An 18,437-nucleotide genomic window follows, 5' to 3' on the forward strand; every position below is an offset into this window, starting at 1 on the left:
TGGGTTCAAATGAGACTGACCATCAGGGAGAGTAAGTAGGGTTTGGACAGAGGACTAAAAGCCTACATTAATTGGATTTCAAGGAAGACTTCACTCAAAAAGTGACTCTTGAGTTGAGCCCTGTGTGGTAAGAAGCAGGTCATGCAGAGATCTGTGAACTGAGTTTTCCTGGCAGAGAGAAAACACATACAAAGGCCAGACTGAGCATAGCATGCTTAATAACTCACTACTGGCCATGGCCATAGAGAATACGGGTAGATTTAGCACGTTTAAGAGACACAAGAAAAAAAATTATTCCTGGGTTGTAAAAGCTTGAGGAGGACAGGAGGAATGAAGTGTGACTTACGTTTAAGCAAGAGTAGGTGGTATAACTTCTCTCAGTTGGATTGTTTTGTATTATGTAAAGTTGCAGTCTGATTTTGTTTCATATAGAATGCCCAGTTTCTCAGGCCCATTCATAAAAGTTCATGCTTTACTCAGTGCTCACTTGTATTTGTATAGGTAGATATGTTTCTGAGCACTCTCTTTTTTCATTATAATACTGATCTATCTCTTCACCAATTAGTGTAACTTCAAAAGTTTTGATTTCTGGTAAGGCAAGTCCTTGTGCATTATGAGGCCATTGCCTCTCCACTTAAATTTTTCAGTCACTTTGTCAAGTTCTATAGAAATGGCTATTGGATTTCGATTGTGACTTCACTGAATCTGTAAATCTATTTGGGAGAATGGCCACACTACTAATATTGTATCTTCCAAATTAATTAATGTGCGTGGGTGCATGCCTGTGTGCTTATGGATATGTGTTTGTGCATCTTCATTTAAAAAAGTCTTCCTTTACGTCTTTATTTAAATGTGTCCCAATTATAATTGTTCTCAGAGGTCTTATAAATATTTTACTTCTGTTTATATCTAGGTGCTTGATAGTTTTAGAACTTTTTATTTTGATATAATAGTTGACTTCAGAAAAGTTAGAAAAATATACAGAGCTTTTCAGGATACTGTTCACCAAACTTACTGCTATAGACTGAATGTTTGTATTATCCCCCCCCAAAATTCAGAGGCTGAATCCTAATCCCCAGTGTGGTGGTATTTGGTGGTGGGGCCTCTGGGAATTGATTTTGTAGATGGTGTAAGGTGAGGGTCCAGTGTCACTCACTTGCATGTGGATAGTCAGTTTCCCAGAATCATTTGTTTAAAAAAACTGTACTTTATCATGGAATGGTCTTGGCTTTCTTGTTAAACATCAGTTGACCATGTATGGGAAGGTTTGTTTCTGGGATTTCGCCTCTGTTCCATTGGTCTGGTGTGTTTGTGTTTGTGCCACCTGTTTTCATAACTGTAGCTTTGTAATAAGGTATTTGTTTGTTTGTTTTTGTTTTTTTTTTAAAGAGAGCAGGGGACGGGCTAAGGGAGAGACTCCCAAGCAGGCTCCACACCCAGCGCAGGTGCCAGTGTTGGAGCCCAACAGGGGGCTCCATCCCACAACTCAGAGATCATGACCCGAACCTAAATCAAGAGTCAGACACTTAACCAAATGAGCCACCCAGATGCCCCAACTTTGTAATAAGTTTTGAAATCAGGAAGTGTGATTCCTCCAATTTCCTCTTTGTTTTTCAAGATTTTCTAGTGACTTGTAGATATTTGAGTTTCTATATGGATTTTCAGATGGTGTTTTTTTTGTTTTGTTTTGTTTTGTTCTGAAAAAAAAAAACCCACACAATTGGGATTTTATCTGATGGGGATTGCATTGAATCTATAGATTGCTTTGAGTAGTATTAGAATTTTTACCTTAATGATATTAAGTCATCTAGTCCAATAATACAGTTGTCTTTCCAATTATTTATGTCTTCTTTAATTACTTTTATCAATGTTGTGTAGTTGTCATTGTACAGGTCTTCTACCTCCTTGCTTAAATTTATTTCTGAACATTTTATTCTTTTTGATGCTATTATAAATGATTTTTAAAATTTCCTCTTGAATTGTTCATTGCTGATTTTAGAAATGTGACTGAGTATATTGACTTAATATGGTGCAACTTTGCTGAATTTGTTTATTGGATTCATAGGGTTCTTTTTTTCTTAGAGTCATAAGATCATATCTATGAACAGAAATAATTTTATTCTTCACTTTCAGTTGGATTCCTTTTATTTCTTTTTCTTAACCAGATTACTGTGTCTAGAACTTCCAATATGTTGAGTATTAATGGCAAATGTGGATGTCTGTGTTGATTTTGATCTTGGGGAGGGGGAAGCTTCAGTCTTTTCATTGTTGAATATGATGTTAGCCGTGAGTCTTTCATGTATGGCCTTCAACATGTTTTAGGAACTTTTCTTCCATTCATAGTCGATTATTTTTTCATGAATGAATGTTGACATTGGGAAAATATTTTTTTCTGTATCTGTTGAAATGAGCATGTGTTGGGTTTTTTTCTTCCTTTATTCTGTTAATTTGGTGTATTACATTGATCAAGTTTTCATATGTTGAATCATTCTTGCATTCTGGGAATAAAACCCACTTGGTCATGGTGTATAGTCCTTTAATATGTTGCTGAGTTTGGTTCCTTGTATTTTGTTGAGAACTTTTGCGTCTATACTCATAAGGGATATTGGACTGTATTTTTCTTGTAGTGTCTTTGTCTGGCTTTGATACCAGGGTAATGCTAGCCTTATAGAATTAGTTAGGAGGTCTTCCCTCATCTGCAAACTTTTGGATGAGTTTGAAAAAAGAATTTGTGTTATTTCTTTGGTAGAATCCACCAGTGAAGCCATCTGATCCTGGGCTGTTCCTTAGGGGCAGGTTTTTGATCCACTCTTTTACCAGTTATAAGTCTATTTGGATTTTTTAATTCTTTATGTGTCATTTTTAGTGGATTATGTGTTTCTAGAAATTTTCCCATTTCATCTAGGTTATTCAGTTTGTTGGTGTAATATTATTCATAATATGACTTATATAATGTGTAAAATCAGTAGTAATGTTCCTACATTCACTAATGTGATTTTAGTGTTTTGAGTCTTCTCTCATTTAATCTTAGTCTACCTGAAGTGGTCAATTTTGGGGATCTTTTGTTGATTTTTCTCTATTGTATAATATGTAGTATGTATATAATATATGTATTAACCTCACCTTTAAGCTTTATTATTTCCTTCGTTCTGCTGGCTTTGTGTTCAGTTTTGTTCCACTTTTCCTAGTTCCTTAAGCTAGTTTATTAATTTGAGATCTTGCTTCTTTTTCGTTGTATGTGTTAGGGGTTATAAGTAACACTCTTAGCACGTATATTCCTGCATCCCCTAAGTTTTAGTATATTGTGTTTTCATTTTTATTTGTCTCATGATATTTGTTTCTTTTGTGTTTATTAACCAATACATTGATTGTTTAATAATGTATTGTTTGATTTCCAGGTATTTGTGAATTTTCCAGTGTTCTTAATTTACTCATTTCTAGCTTTATTCTGTTGGGATCAGAAAAGATACTTCATTGATTTCAGTCTTTTAAAATGTATTAAGACTTTTTTTGTCATCCAACATATGGTCTGTCCTGGAGAATGTCCTATATGCAATTGATAAAAATGTGTATTTCGCTCTTCTGGTGCAGGCTTCTATGTATGTTTCTTAAGTCCTGTTGGTTTATAGTTTTGTTCAAGCCCTGTATTGATGTTTTGTTTAGTTACTATTAAAAGTGGGGTTTTCAAGTCACTATTTTGTATAACTTTTTCCCTTCAATTCTGTCATTTTGCTTTATATATCTTGGGACTCTCTTGTTAGGTGCAGTGCATATTTGTTTATAATTGTATCTTCATGATGAACTGAATTGTCTTTCATCAATATGTTAATGTCCCATCCTTTTATTTTGTAACAGTTTTTGTCTGAAAGTCCATTTTGTCTGATACTAGGATATCCACCCCGACTTTCTTTTGGTTATTATTTGCACATTGTTACTTTTTCTGTTTTTTTTTTCACTTTGAGCCTGTCCGCATCTTTGGTCCATTTGGGTCTCTCATGGATAACATGCAGTCACATCATTTTTTATTATCTACTCTGTCGGTATCTATCTTTTGATTAAAGAGGTTAATCCACTTACATTTAAAGTTATTACTTATAAGGAAGGACTTCAGTTTTTTTTAAGATTTGTTTTCTGTATTTCTTAAAACTTTTTTGTTCCTTTTATCTTCCATTCATACCTTCTTTTCTGTTTAGTCGATTTATTATAGTGACACTTTTTGATGCCTTTATTTCCTTTGTATGTATAGCAAAGCTATTTTCTCTGTGGTTACAATAGGGATGACATATGACAACCTAACATTTATAACAGTCTAGTTTTAATTTGTACCAACTTAAATTTGTTCAACTATAAAAGCTCTACACCCCCCTTAAATTATTTGTGTCCCAAATTGTGTGCCCCAAAACAGATTATAATTATTTTTATACATTTGTCTCCTAAATCCTTTGGAAAATAAAAAAGTGGTTACAAATCAAAATAGTAATAATACCCACATTTATACTCCTTATGTATTTACCTTTACCAAAGATCTTGAATGGTCACCTGGCTTTGAGTTACTGTCTAGCATTCTTTCATTTCTACCAGGAGGATCCCTTTAACATTTCCTTTAGGGCAGGTGTAGTGTTAATGAACTCCCACAGCTTTTCTTTATCTGGGAATAGCTTAATTTCTGCCTCATTTTTGAAGGGCATTATTACCAGATACAGCATTTTCAGGTGACATTTTTTTATTCAGCTCTTTAAGTATTAACCATGCCACTTTCTTCTGGCCTACAAAATTTCTGCTTAGAAGCTGATAGTCATATGTAGGATCTCGTGTACATGATGAGATGGGATGCCTCGGTGGCTCAATTGGTTAAGCATCTGCCTTCAGCTCAGGTCATGATCTCAGGGTCCTGGGATTGAGCCGCGCATCGGGCTCAGCAGAGAGTCTGCTTCTGCCTCTCCCCCTGCTCATTCTCTCTCTCTCTCTTTTTCTCTCACTCATTCTCTCTCTCGCAAATGAATAAATCTTAAAAAAAATACGTATTTTTCCCTCATTGGGTAGAATGTTCTTCTTTAAATATCAAATACGTCAGTTTGGTTGATGATGTTATTTGAATTTCCTATATCCTTACTGATTTTCTATTTTTTAATTAATTATTTAGAGAGGAGTATTTACCTTTCTTACTAAACCTTACTAAACCTTTCTTACTTACACTGGCTATGCTATATCATTTCCTATTTCCTTACTTTGAATTTGTCTCTGTAGTTAAGATGTATTTATTTAGGCAACATACAAAAAAGTCTAATCTGACAATATCTACCTTTTAACTGGGATCTTCAAACCCAATTTAATGTGACAGTAGATATTGTTAGGTTTAAGTGTATCATCTCACTGTTTTCTCTTTCCCATCATTATTTTTCCTTTTTTTTTTCTATTTTTCTTCATTTGATTAAATCAATTGAACATCGTTTATGATTGCATTAATCTTGCTGTTTACTTAGTAAGGACAAGTCTGTGTGTTTTTATTTTAGTGGTTGCTTTAGGCTTGTAATGTATATCATTAATTTATTGCAGTACACCTTTAATACTATACCATTTCACATAAGCTGTAACCGTCTTACATAGTATAGTTCCATTTCTCTTCTCTTGACCTTTGTGCTACTCTTGACATCCATTTTAGGTGTTTTTTGTTTTTTTTTTAAATAGATTTATTTATTTATTTTAGAGAGTGTGTGTGTGCGCACGTGTGAGAGAGTAAGCACGCGTGCACCAGTGTACAGGGCAGGGCAGAGGGAGAGGGAGAGAGAGATTCCTAAGCAGATGCCCTGCTGAGCATGGGGCCTGATGCAGGTTCGATCTCCTGACCCTGAGATAATGACCTGAGCCAAAATCAAGAGTTGGATGCTTAACTGACTGAGCCACCCAGGGCCCCAACATCCACTTTAGTTTTATGTATATCACAAATCTCACACCACGTTGTTATTATTTTTATTAGCTGATTATCTTTTATGGGGATGTAAATAATAAGAAAATCTCATGTATTTATCCATGTAATTACGATTTCTAGTGGTGTTCATTCTTCGGGTAGACCCACATCTATCTGCAGTTGTTTTCCAGTGGCCTGAAGGATTTTATTTATTTATTCTGGTGTGACTCTGCTACTGAAAACACTTCATCTTCTTAATTTCCGAAACAAATCTTTCTTTTTCTTCATTTGAGCTATTTCGTTTACTGAATATGGAAATTTAGGTTGACAGTTTTTCTGTTCTTTATACATTTTCCACTGTTGCCCCTTGTGTTCTAACTTGAATTGCTTCCAATGGGAAGTCTGCTGTCATCTCTGTTTTTCTGAGGATCCTTTAAAGAGTTTCTCTCTATCCCTGCTTGTGAGGAACGTACATGTCATGGACCTCGGTGCAGTTTTCTTCGTGATTCTTTTGCTTGGAGTCTGGCTTTGAGGTTGTTGGATCTGTGGACACTCGGTGCTCTTCAAATTCAGAAAATTGTTCTGCTTTATTTATTCAAATAGTTTTTATTAACCCCTTCTCCTTTAGAGATTCCAGTTAAAAGCCTGTGAGCTTGACTGACATTTTCTCACAGCTTTTTTTATCTTATTTTATTTGAATTCAAATAATTAACATATAGCATATCATTAGTTTTAGATATAGAGTTCAGTTATTCATCAATTGCATATAACACCCAGTGCTCATTACAGCACATGCCCTCCTTAATGTCCATCACCCAGTTACCACATCCCCCCACCAACCTCCCCTCCAGCAATCCTGTTTGTTTCCTAGAGTTAAAGAGTCTCTTATGGTTTGACTCCCTCTGTGATTTTGTCTTATTTTATTCTCCCTCTTCCCCATGATCCTCTGTTTTGTTTTTTAAATTCCACATAGGAATGAAACCATACGATAATTGTCTTTCTCTGACTTATTTCACTTAGCGTAATACACTCCAGTTCCATCCATGTCATTGCAGATGGTAAGATTTCATTCTTTTTGATGGCTGAGTAATATTCCTGTGTGTGTGTGTGTGTGTGTGTGTGTGTGTGTGTGTGTGTGTGTGTACACCACATCTTCTTTATCTGTTCATCTGCCAGTGGACAGTTGAGTTCTTTCCACAGTTTGGCTATTGTGGACATTGCTGCTATGAACATTGGGGTGCAGGTACCCCTTTCGGATCACTACATTTGTATCTTTGGGGTAAATACCTAGTAGTGCAATTGCTGGGTCATAGGGTAGCTCTATTTTTAACTTCTTGAGGAACCTCCTTACTGTTCTCCAGAGTGGCTGCACCAGGTTTCATTCCCACCAGTGGAGTAAGAGGAGTTCCCTTTCTCCACATCCTCACCAACATCTGTCATTTCCTGATGGCTAAAGTTCTCACAGCTCTTTGTTGATCTCTTCATAAAGAAAGTTTTCTGTGTGTTTTATCTTGGAGTTCCTATTGTCATCTCTTCACACTTGTATTTTCTTTGGCAGAGTTGCATAGACCATTAAGCTTACCCCGTGTACTTTTTCATCTCACACATCTTGTTTTTATTTTTGTTTTTATTATGTTAATCAGCATACATTACGTTATTAGTTTTTGATGTAGTGTTCCATGATTCATTGTTTGCATATAACACCCAGTGCTCCATGAAACGTGCCCTCTTTAATACCCATCACCAGGCTAACCCATCCACACATCTTGGTTTTAACCTCCAGATAACTTAAGTGCTTTTTAATCTTCCATGTATTAAGTTTTGAACTTCTTGGAATATTGTTATGTTAATTGTTTTAATGTTGTTTTCTACTGGTTCTCACATGGTTGTTCAGAGGAGATGGCAATTAATTTATTTTTCTTTTTATTATGAGTCCTATTTTCTTGCCTCTCATATAGTTGATTTTTCACTGAACGCCAGACATTATACATGTCTTGTTGCTTGTTGAATATTTTTGTATTTCTGTGTTTTTTTTTTTTGTTAGTGAATTTTGTTCTGGCACACACAGATAAGTTGTTTGGAAACTGACCATTTCTGATCTTGCTTTTAAGGTTTATTAGGCTGAACCAGAGTTCAGTCTAGACTAATTATTCCCTGCTATTGCAACAATTGTCTCTTGACTCTGGCCATATGCCTGTCATTCATGAGGGTTTCCATCCTGACTCATGGTACTATGCACTAAAACCAGCTCTACATTAGCACTGAGGACTATTACTTTATAGTATGGCAATGGAATCTAAAAGCTCATGTCCTACAAAGACAATGGAAAGCTGTGTGTTTTATGACTAGCCTTAGAAGTCACCTTGTGTCACTTTTGCCATACTCACAAAGGTCTCCTCAAGTTCAAAGGGAGGTGACACAGACTCTACTGCTCATTGAGTTCGCAATTTAAGAATGTTTAGGATAGGATATACTGTGTTTGCCACCTTTGGAAAAGTCCTTTTTATTTCCATATACATTTTAGAATCAGCATGGCCAATTTCTACTTTTAGTAAGCCTGATAGAATTATGACTTGGAGAGAATGTGGCTTTGTGTTCATGAGCTATTTTATTTTTTCATCATTATTGTGGTATAAATGACAAAATTGTATATAAGACATACAACTTGATGTTTTAATATATGTATACACTGTGAAATAATCGCCACAGTCAAGCTAATTAACATATCCATCACCTCCCATTATCTCACATAGGTACCATTTGTGTGTGTGTGAGATCACTTACTATCTATCCCTTCAGTAAATTTCAAGTATGCAATTCAATATTATTAATTATAGTTACATTGCTGTATTTTGATCTCTAGAAATTAATTCATCCTGCATAACTGAAACTATAATATGTCATCATTTCTCCCTCCTACCAGCCCCTGGCAACCACCATTCTACCGTCTGCTCCTTTGAGTTTGACTATTTTAGATTCTGCATGTAAGTGAAATCATGCAGTATTTGTCTTGCTGTGTCTGCCTTATTTCACTTAGCATAATGTCTTCCAGGTTCATCCACATTGACATGAATGGCAGAATTTCCTTCTTTGTTAAGGCTGGATAATATTCCATTGTGTATATAAATCACATTTTCTTTATTCTTTTATTCGTGGATGGGCATTTAGGTTGTTTCCATATTTTGACTAAATATTTGCAAACCATGTGTCTGATAAGGACTTAATCCCCAAAATATATAAGGAACTCCTACAACTCAATAGCATAAAAACAAGTAATCCAATTAAAAAACAGGCAAATGACCTGAATAGACATTTCTCCAGAAGACATGCCCATGGCCAACAGGTACATGGAAAGGTACTCAAAATCACTAATCACCAGGGAAATGAAAATCAAAACCACAATGAGATATCATCACGTTATTATCAATAAGACAAGAAGACAAGAGATAACAAGTGTTGGTGAGGATGTGGAAAAAAGAGACTCTTGTGTACTCTTGGCAGGAATGTGAATTGCTATAGCTATTACGGAAACCAGTGTGAAGGTATCTGTTTCTTTAGGGCTTCTTAAATTTCTCATCAGTATTTTGTCATTTTTGGTGAGAATGCCTTACACATTTTTTATTCTCTTTTAAATTGGATTTTTTAATTTAATTTTCAATTGCTGTTTGTTAAAAAACAAATATAAATTTATTTTGTATGTAGGATTTATTTCCTATGACCTACTAAACTTACTTATAGCAGATAATTTGTAGACCCCTCTGATTTGCTATGTAAACAATCATCTGGGTTAGCAAATAAAGTATTACTTATTCCCGTCAATCTTTGTACCCCCCCGTTTCTTCTTTCCTGTTGCAGGGGCCTTGAGTAAATATTTAATATAAATTATGAGAGTAAATATGCTTATCTTGTTTCTAATCTTAGGAAGAAAATATGCAGCATTTCACCTTGAAGTATAATGCTAGCTGTATGGTTTGTTTTTTACATGTCCTTTATCAGATTAAGAAATTCCTATTTATTCTTAGATTATGAGTTATTATGGATGAGAGTTGGATTTTGCCAACTGCTTTTCTGCATTAAAATAAAACAGTGAATTATATTTAATCTTTAAAAATATTTATTGAACTTTACATTCCTTGGGCAAACTCCACTTCATCATTACATAATGTTTGATTTAATGTGCTAATATTTTAAGGAATTGTATTATTTATATTATGTGTCTTATTATAATTTCTCAGTTTTAGCAATCATGAATATGCCAGCCATTAAAAAAAATTGGCAATGTTCTTTCTATGTATTCTGAAAAATCATATATATGTATACATATATATGATACATATGTATTATGTATATAAATGTGTATATATGATACATATGTTCATGTATGTATATGTAATAATAGTATTTTTTCCTCAAGTATTTCATAGAATTCACCAATGAAACTATTTGGGCTGGGAGCTTTATTTGTGGGGAATATATATATATGTTTGAGAGAGAGAGAGTGCACAAGCAGGTGGGAGGGGTAGAGGGAGAGAGAGAATCTCAAGCAGGCTCTATGTCCAGCGTGGGGACTGATGCAGGACATGATCTCACAACCCTGAGATCATGGTTTGAGCCCAAATCAAGAGTCAGACACTTAACAAATGGAGCCACTTGGGCGCCTCAGGAAAATATTTTTTAATCAACTTTATTAAGGTGTCATAAATGCACACATTTTAATTTTAGTGTAAACATTTTAATTGCACAGTCCAATGAGTTCTGACATGTCTATTCATGATTTAACCAATACCACTATGAAAATAAATAAATTTCTATTTCCCTGATTATTCCCTTATGCCACTTCATAATGACTCACAGCTACTTAATAAATGTAACTATTCGTACATTCAACTCTTCATAGGCATTTGGGTCGTTTCTAGTTTTGGCTATTTTGAATAAAGCTTGTATGAACATTTCTGTGTGAGTTTTTGTGTGGAGTTATATATTTTTCTCTTGGGTAAAATTACATGAGAGTTAAGGTGTAGGGTAATATGGTAAGGTAAGTGTAACCTGTCAAGAAACTCCCAAAGTTTATAGAGTTTTGGTTGGATGATTTTCACACCCACCAGCAATGTATGAGATTTCTACTTGTTTCACATTCTTGCAGTCTTGATATTGCCCATTTTTCACATTTTAACTATCTCAATCGGAGTATAGTACTATCTCATTTGTAGTATAATTTACAGTTACTATACAACTAATGGTACCAAGTATCTTCTTACGTTCTTTGTGAGCACTCATACATATTCTTTTGTGAATTGTTGTTCAGATAGTTTCCTCTTCCCTTTTTATCAGGTTATTTTTCTTCTAAACATTGACTTAGGTGTATTTATATTTTCTGGAAATAAATCCATGTATATTCTCTGTCAACTTTCTGAATGGTATCTTTCAAATATCAGAAGTTCTAATTTTGATAAAACTAAGTTTCTCAATTTTTTTCTTAATGGCCCAAAGATATTGTGTTAAATTGTGTTAAATAGGAAATTTCTGTTTACCCCAAATTCATAAAGCATTTTTCCTATTTTCTTCTAGAAATACTAACTTTGTCTAATGTGGCCTTGATAAACACAGTTATTGTGCTGAGTTTTTTATTTTTAGGGTTCTTTTTCATATTTAATCATGTCACATAGGAATAAAGACAGTCTCACTTTTTAAATTAGTTTCCATCCCCTTTGTTTTTATTGCCCCGTTGGTCTGGCTGGCACGTTCAGAAAAGGGCTCAACAGAAGTGGTGGGAGTTGGCATCTTTTTCCTCTTCCCCTTGTCACGACCCATGGGCTTTCCCAATTAGGTATGATACTAGTTGGAGGCTTTTCAGAGGTGCCATTGATTGATGAAGGAGATTGTCTTCTATTCCCTATTTATTTTTATTTTTGATTATGAATGAGATTGAGTTTTGTCATGTTTTTTACACACTGTTGAGAAAATCATATATATTTTTATCTGTTATATTTTATGATGCATTGATGGATACACAAATGTTGAACTGACCTTGCATAAGCTAATGTAAACTACAAGTGATCATCATTTATAACTTCTATATATCACTGGGTTTTATATGCTAACAGTTACGGATTTTTGTATTTATAATCATGAGAGACTTCAGTCTGTACTTTTGTAAATCTTTATAAAATTTTAGTATTAGGGCACTGCTGTTTAAAAAATGAATCACAATCATTCCCTCTTCTTGCTTTTTCTGAATAGTTTGGGTAAAATTTATATAATTTTCTCAAGTGTTTAATTCTTCGTTGACGCTATCTGTACCCACACATTTATTTTTGTTTGGTTTTGCTTTGGGGGTAGTGGGGGGAAGGTGTGTGTGTGTGTGTGTGTGTGTGTGTGTGTGTGTGTGTGTGGCAGAGATTTATTATGGCTGTTTGGAAACAAATCTCTTTTTTAAAATGGTATATTTCAAACATTTAGAAATACAGAAAATGATACTGTAAAGAAGTATGTACATATATCATTCCAGCAAATAAACAAGTATGTCATCTATTCAAAACATTTTATATTGTCACTTCATATTCTAAGATTTAAAGCAATTTAAATACGAAACAGCTGAAACCTCCTATAAATTAGGCCTCCACAGTCCATTGTCTTTCCTTTTGGCTCAGATATATCTGTTATCAGAATTTGGTATTTTTTACCCCAAGTCAGGATGTTTGACTTTTAACTTTTTTATTGCAGTAATCAATAATGACAGTATTGATTTGCATGAATACACATTGTCTTCCTTAACTTCTGTAATTTGCTTTGTTTGGGCTCAACATTGACCTACGATTAACTTCTCATTTTAAAATTATACAGTTTAATGCTTGGACATGCATATATCCATGAAACTATCACTACAATCAAGAAAAAGATCTTTGCCACAATGCTCAATTTTGCTTATGCCCTTTTGTAATTGATAGTACTTCCACATTCATTCCCAAACAAATACTGATATACCTTGTGTCGTGCATTTTTTAACTTTCTATAAGTGGAGTCATGCAGTATATAATGTTTGAATACTTTCACTCAGCAGAATAATTTTGAGATTCACCAGTGTTATTGTATGTATTAATAGTTTGTTCTTTATTGCTGAGTAGTATTCCATTGTACGGATATACCACATTTTGTTTATCCATTCACCTGATGATGGACATTTGGGTTGTTTCCAGTTTTAGGCCATTACAAATAAAGCTGCTATGAACATTCCTGTACAAGTCTTTGTGTGGACATATGTTTTCAGTTCTCCTGGGAAAATACCTATGACTGCAATTGCTGGGTCATACGGTAAGTGTATGTTTAACTTTATAAAAAAAAAAAAAAGCCAAATTATTTTCTTAAGGCTGTACAATTTCATGTTCTACCAGCAAAGTTGGGGAGTTCTAGTTATTCTAAATCCTTTCCAAAGCGTAGTATGGTCACTCTTTTTTAATTTTAGCACTTTCAGTGTGTGTGTATGTGTGTGTGTGTGTGTGTGTGTGTGTGTAGTGATATCTCATTGTGGTTTTAATTTTAAATTTCCTTTTAAAAAGATATTTTCAGGTTCCTATTGGATATTGGTATTTCATTTGCACAGTATATGTTTAAATATCTTTCCCATTTTTTAAGTGGTTCTTTTTCTTACTGAGTTGTAAGAGTTCTTAATATAGTATAGACAGAAGTCACTTTCCAATATACAGGTTTTCCCCACTGTCTGAAGTTTCACTTCATGCCACTTTACTTTTATGAAAGACCTACCTTAGTTTTCATTAACTAAAGAAAATCCGAGAGGATTTCCACTTCTATGAAGTGGTAGTTGCTTCTTTGCTTTGCAACATTCCAGCTTCCAGTATGTTTCCTAGGAATGCTCTGCTTTCAGATAGTGAGGAGAACCTGTATGTGCGTGAATGTATTCTCCCAGACTGTGGCCTACTTTTTTGTTTTCAGACAAAAACAGTGAAGTCCAATTTACTAATTTTTTATCCTGTGGTTCATGTGTTTTTGTGTTCTAATAAACCTTTGCATATTCTAAGATCACAAAGATTTTCTCCTGTGATTTTCATTTAGTACTTTTGGGTCGTACACTGAGGTCTGTGGTCCGTTTGAGTTAATTTTCTACTTGGTACAAGGTAAGGGTTGATGATCTTTTTTATTTTTTTTTACACCATACAGATACCCTGTCCTGGCGGTCTAGCATGATTTGTTGAAAACTTCTCTTTCTCCATTAAAATGTCCTGGTACCTCTTGTCGAAATTCAGCAGACTGTCCTTTTGTAGGCTTGACTTTGCTCCATCCATCCATATCTTTTATTTCAGCAATACCGAAGTGTCGATTGCTGGAACTTCATAGTAACTATTACACTGCATTAAAAAAAATTGCTTTGATTATTCTACTTTTTGAATTACCATATACAGTTTAGAATTAGCATGCCAATTTCTGCAAATAAGCCTGCTGCGGTTTGAATAGACTGCATTGATGCTAGAGACAAAATTGATAATAATTGTAATCCCAAACACATAGTTCTGATGGTGAACATGGTTATCCATCGTCTGTGTAAATTATTTTAAATTTGTCTCAAGGATGTTTTGTAGTCTGCATATTCTTCTTGGACTATTCTGAAGGATGGCATAGGGTTTTTTTGCTCTTGTTTTTAATAATTTGGAATGTAAATGGAATTCTTTTTAATGATTTAATTTTCCAGTTAGCATATAAGAATGCAGTTAATTTTTTTTAAAGGAGAATTTTGAAGTGTTTTATTTTTTTTTATTTTTTTCCAAAGATTTTGTTTATCTGTCAGAGAGTGAGAGAGCAAGCGAGCACAAACAGAGGAAACAGTGGGCGGAGGGAGAAGCAGGCTTCCCGCTGAGCAGGGAGCCCGATGTGGGACTCGATCCCAGGACCCTGGGATCATGACCTGAGCCGAAGGCAGACACTAAACTGACTGAGCCACCCAGGCGCCCCAAGAGTGCAGCTAATTTTTTTTGAAGAGGATATTAAATCATGTATTGATTGCACATGATACTGTATGATACGCAGGCTTTATTCCCATTTATAATTTTATCTGATAATATAATTCAATTTAGATATGTTATAAAGGTTATGCCAACAATCATATTAATAACCAAATAAACTCTTTGACTTTGCTTGAGTGATCTTTTAATGTTGAACTCCAGGTCACAACGAACTTATGGTGTCAGTTCAACTATATCAGTGTTTCTGGAGACAATGGCTTCTGTGCCCACGCAGGTTGTATATAAATTTCAAATGCAACCTGGAATCATCTTGAAGGAATTCTAACTTCACATTGTTGGGGTAGTTTACCAGAATGTCTTCAGAGTAGACTGAATTTAAGCTACATTTTTAGAAAGACACATTCATTCAGCATCATGATCAGACTTTAAATTTAGCAATCAATAGCATGGATGCAAAAAAAAAAAAAAAAATCCACATTAAAACCCGTCATTGGAATGCTTTACACTCCTCCATAGAATAGAAACTAAACTAACCTGTTATACAGTTCATCACAAATACAGTCCTCGAGTTTTTGTCCATGCATGTGAGTATTGTCTAAAACGTGTCTTCTTTGTGGCAGCTAGGACCTGCCACCAGTGTGCATGGCTGAGTTCATAAATCTCTTGTAATCTGTAGCTCTCCTGTCACTTCTCTGGCTCTCCTCTCCTGCTCAGCTTTCTTTCCTGGCATTCATTAAAATCTTCTGCCACTGTCATCACTCCTGTTTCTGCTGGAACCACCACAAGCCACCTTTGTTGTGTGGTTGGTTGGTAGAACATTGGCCTCTACCACCTTAGGGGCTAGAGCTTCTGCCTCCAAAATTTCCACTGTTTCTTGGGTCCAAAATGAGAAGAGTGATTGTTGTAGTTAATAGAATCATTGTAGCCTTCCTCGCCTCCATCATTACCATGTCTATGATAACCATCCCTACTGGTTCCATATCCACCACCACCTTGACTGCCACCAAAGCCATCTCACTTACTGAAGTTCCTCCATAACTACCACCAAAGTTTCCAGACCCACATCGACTTCTTCAGCTGGATATAGCACTAGCCATCTTTCACTTAGATAGGGCTTTTCTTACTTCACAGTTGTGGCCTTCACAGTAGGGTATTTCTGAATGATAATCTTGTCTACGGAGTCATGGTTATCAAACATTACAAAAGCAAGGCCTCTCTGGCCACTGTCTTAGTCATGATTTCAATCACTTCAATTTTCCCATACTTTTCCGAATCTCTTAGGTGATGTTTTTTGGTGTCTTCTTTAATGCCATCAACAAAAATCTTCTTCACAGTTACATAGGCACCAGGTCTTTGCAGATGTTCTCTTGAGACAGCCCACTTTGGTTCCACTACTCTTCCAACCACCTTGTGTGACCTTGCGTTCATGGCTGCATCCACCTCTTCTTCAGTGGCATACGTGACAGACAAAACCTCCCGAGTGCTTCATGTTTGGATCTCTCAGTACTACACGTCCATGAACATTCCCCAGTCCTCACAATGGCTTCTTAGACTCTCATCAGCTGTTTCAAAGACCAAACCTCCGATGAAGAGCTTCCACAGTTACCTGGGCTCTTTGGGAGACTTTGACTTAGGCATGACAGCAGTGGAAGGGGAGACTTTAATGATGCTTGTTCAGTGGCATTCATGGGCAGAAATACTGACCTGGATCATGTGACTCTGTTTAATTCACTGACTAGATCTCGAAATTATTTTTATACTCTATTTTTCTTACACGAGTAAACATACCATCTGTAAGTAATAGCGGTTTTACTTCTTTGTCTTATAATTGTGCCTTTTATTTCTTTTACTTGTTTTATTGCATTTGCTAGCTCCTCCAATGCAGTGTTGAGTAGAAATAAAAACAGGTATTCTTGCCCTGTTCCCAATATTAGAGATAAATAACTTTTTACTTTCAAGTATGGTATCAACAGTAGGATCTTCTTAGATGCTTGTTGCCAGTTTGAAGCAGTCCCCTACCATTCTTGGGTTTTCTGAAGCCTTAATCATGAATAGTTAGTGAATTTTGTCCTATACTTTATCTGCAACTTTTGAAATAATCATATGGTTTTTGTCCTTTATTAGGTTAGTATAGAAATTTGCATTGATTGATTTTCTAATGTCGAAACGACTTTGCATTTCCAATTTCTCTTTTGATATTTTCTTTATCCTGTTGATCTTTCAAGAGAAAATTAATTTGCACATATTTGTGAACTTTCCACTTTTTCTTATTTTATGGATTTCCAGCCTCATTGTGTTGTGATTATAAATAATTTGTATGCCAGTCTTTTAGGGTCTGTATTTTGGCCCAAAATATTCTCTATCTCAGGATATATTCCATGTGCACTTGAGAAAAATGGGTATTCCGTCACTGTGGGTGGAGTGTTTTATGAATGTCTGTTACGTTTAATTGGTTTATTGTGTTGTCAGCCCTCCACTGATCTTCTGTCTAAAAACTCTATTCAGGGGTGCCCGAGTGGCTCAGTTGGTTAAGCATCCGCCTTGGGCTCAGGTCATGATCCCAAGGTCCTGGGAGCAGGGACCCTGCTTCTCCCTCTCCCTCTGCCTGCCACTCTGCCTACTTGTGCCTGCTCTCTCTCTGTCAAATAAATAAGATCTTTAAAAAAATAAATAAAAACTCTATCCATTATTTGAAGTGAGGTAATGAAATCTCTATTACCATAAAGCTTTGTCAGTTTCTCCCTTAATTCTGTCAGTTTGCTTTATATATTTTGTGTACCTATTGTTTGTTGTACATATTTTTATAATTGTTATATCTTGGTGAATTGACCCTTTTGTAAGTATGTAGTTTCTTTCTTTTCCTCTTAATAACAGTTTTTGACTATTCTCTTTAGTGTATATTATTAGTACAGCAACCCAGCTCTTTTTTCATTACTATTTTCATGGAATATCTTTTTTCATTCTTTCACTTTCAACCTGTTTGTTTCTTTTGATCTAAAGTGAGTCTCCTACAGATTGCATATAGTTGTATCATGTTTTATTTATTCATTCTGTCAATCTCCAACTTCTGGTAGTGGAATTTAATCCATTTATGTTGAAGTAATTACAGATAGGAAAAGACTTATTTCTGCCACATTATTATTTCTGGTATGTTGATTGTTTTCCAGAGTTCTTTCAGAGTTAACTCTGAGAGTTTTGCTTGATTTTTTTTGTATCTTTTTGGTTGGGACAGGCTTTTGGAGCTACCAGTGTTTTTGCTGGCATCATTGTCTATTCATTTTTTGAAACTTTTGTTTCTCTTTATTCTACAGAATGGGCAATTCCTGTTGGTATATCTTCATATTTACTGACATATTCTACTTTTGTCATTATTTTGCTATTAAACAGATCTAGGTTTTTTTTTTAATATTTTAGTTTTGTGGTCCAGAATTTTATTTGCTTTAGAGCTTCCATTTCTTTGATGCCATTTTCCAATCTGCTTACTTATTATGGTAATATATGTCCTTGGATACATTTATGCTACCTGCTGTAAAGTCTTTATAGCTAATTACCAC

General features: G+C 35.0%; 1 protein-coding gene across 7 annotated transcripts in view; it reads left to right on the forward strand.

The window, feature by feature from the left end:
- Nucleotides 1–18,437, forward strand: part of ZPBP (zona pellucida binding protein) — a 105,834-nt gene that overhangs the window by 77,496 nt on the left and 9,901 nt on the right. Inside the window, exons 8-9 of one of the 7 annotated variants that reach the window (XR_012375953.1) lie at nt 13,105–13,219; nt 13,979–14,040. The exons of 5 other annotated variants lie outside the window; for them this stretch is intronic. The gene's annotated coding sequence lies outside the window, so the exon portion shown is untranslated. The remainder of the gene's footprint in view (nt 1–13,104; nt 13,220–13,978; nt 14,041–18,437) is intronic. One more of the 7 variants, XR_012375952.1, reaches the window with a different exon arrangement.

Source organism: Callorhinus ursinus, unplaced genomic scaffold (genome assembly GCF_003265705.2).
Source record: "Callorhinus ursinus isolate GAN/ISIS: 27379988/994484 unplaced genomic scaffold, GSC_fseal_2.0 scaffold60, whole genome shotgun sequence".
Classification (NCBI taxonomy): domain Eukaryota; kingdom Metazoa; phylum Chordata; class Mammalia; order Carnivora; family Otariidae; genus Callorhinus; species Callorhinus ursinus.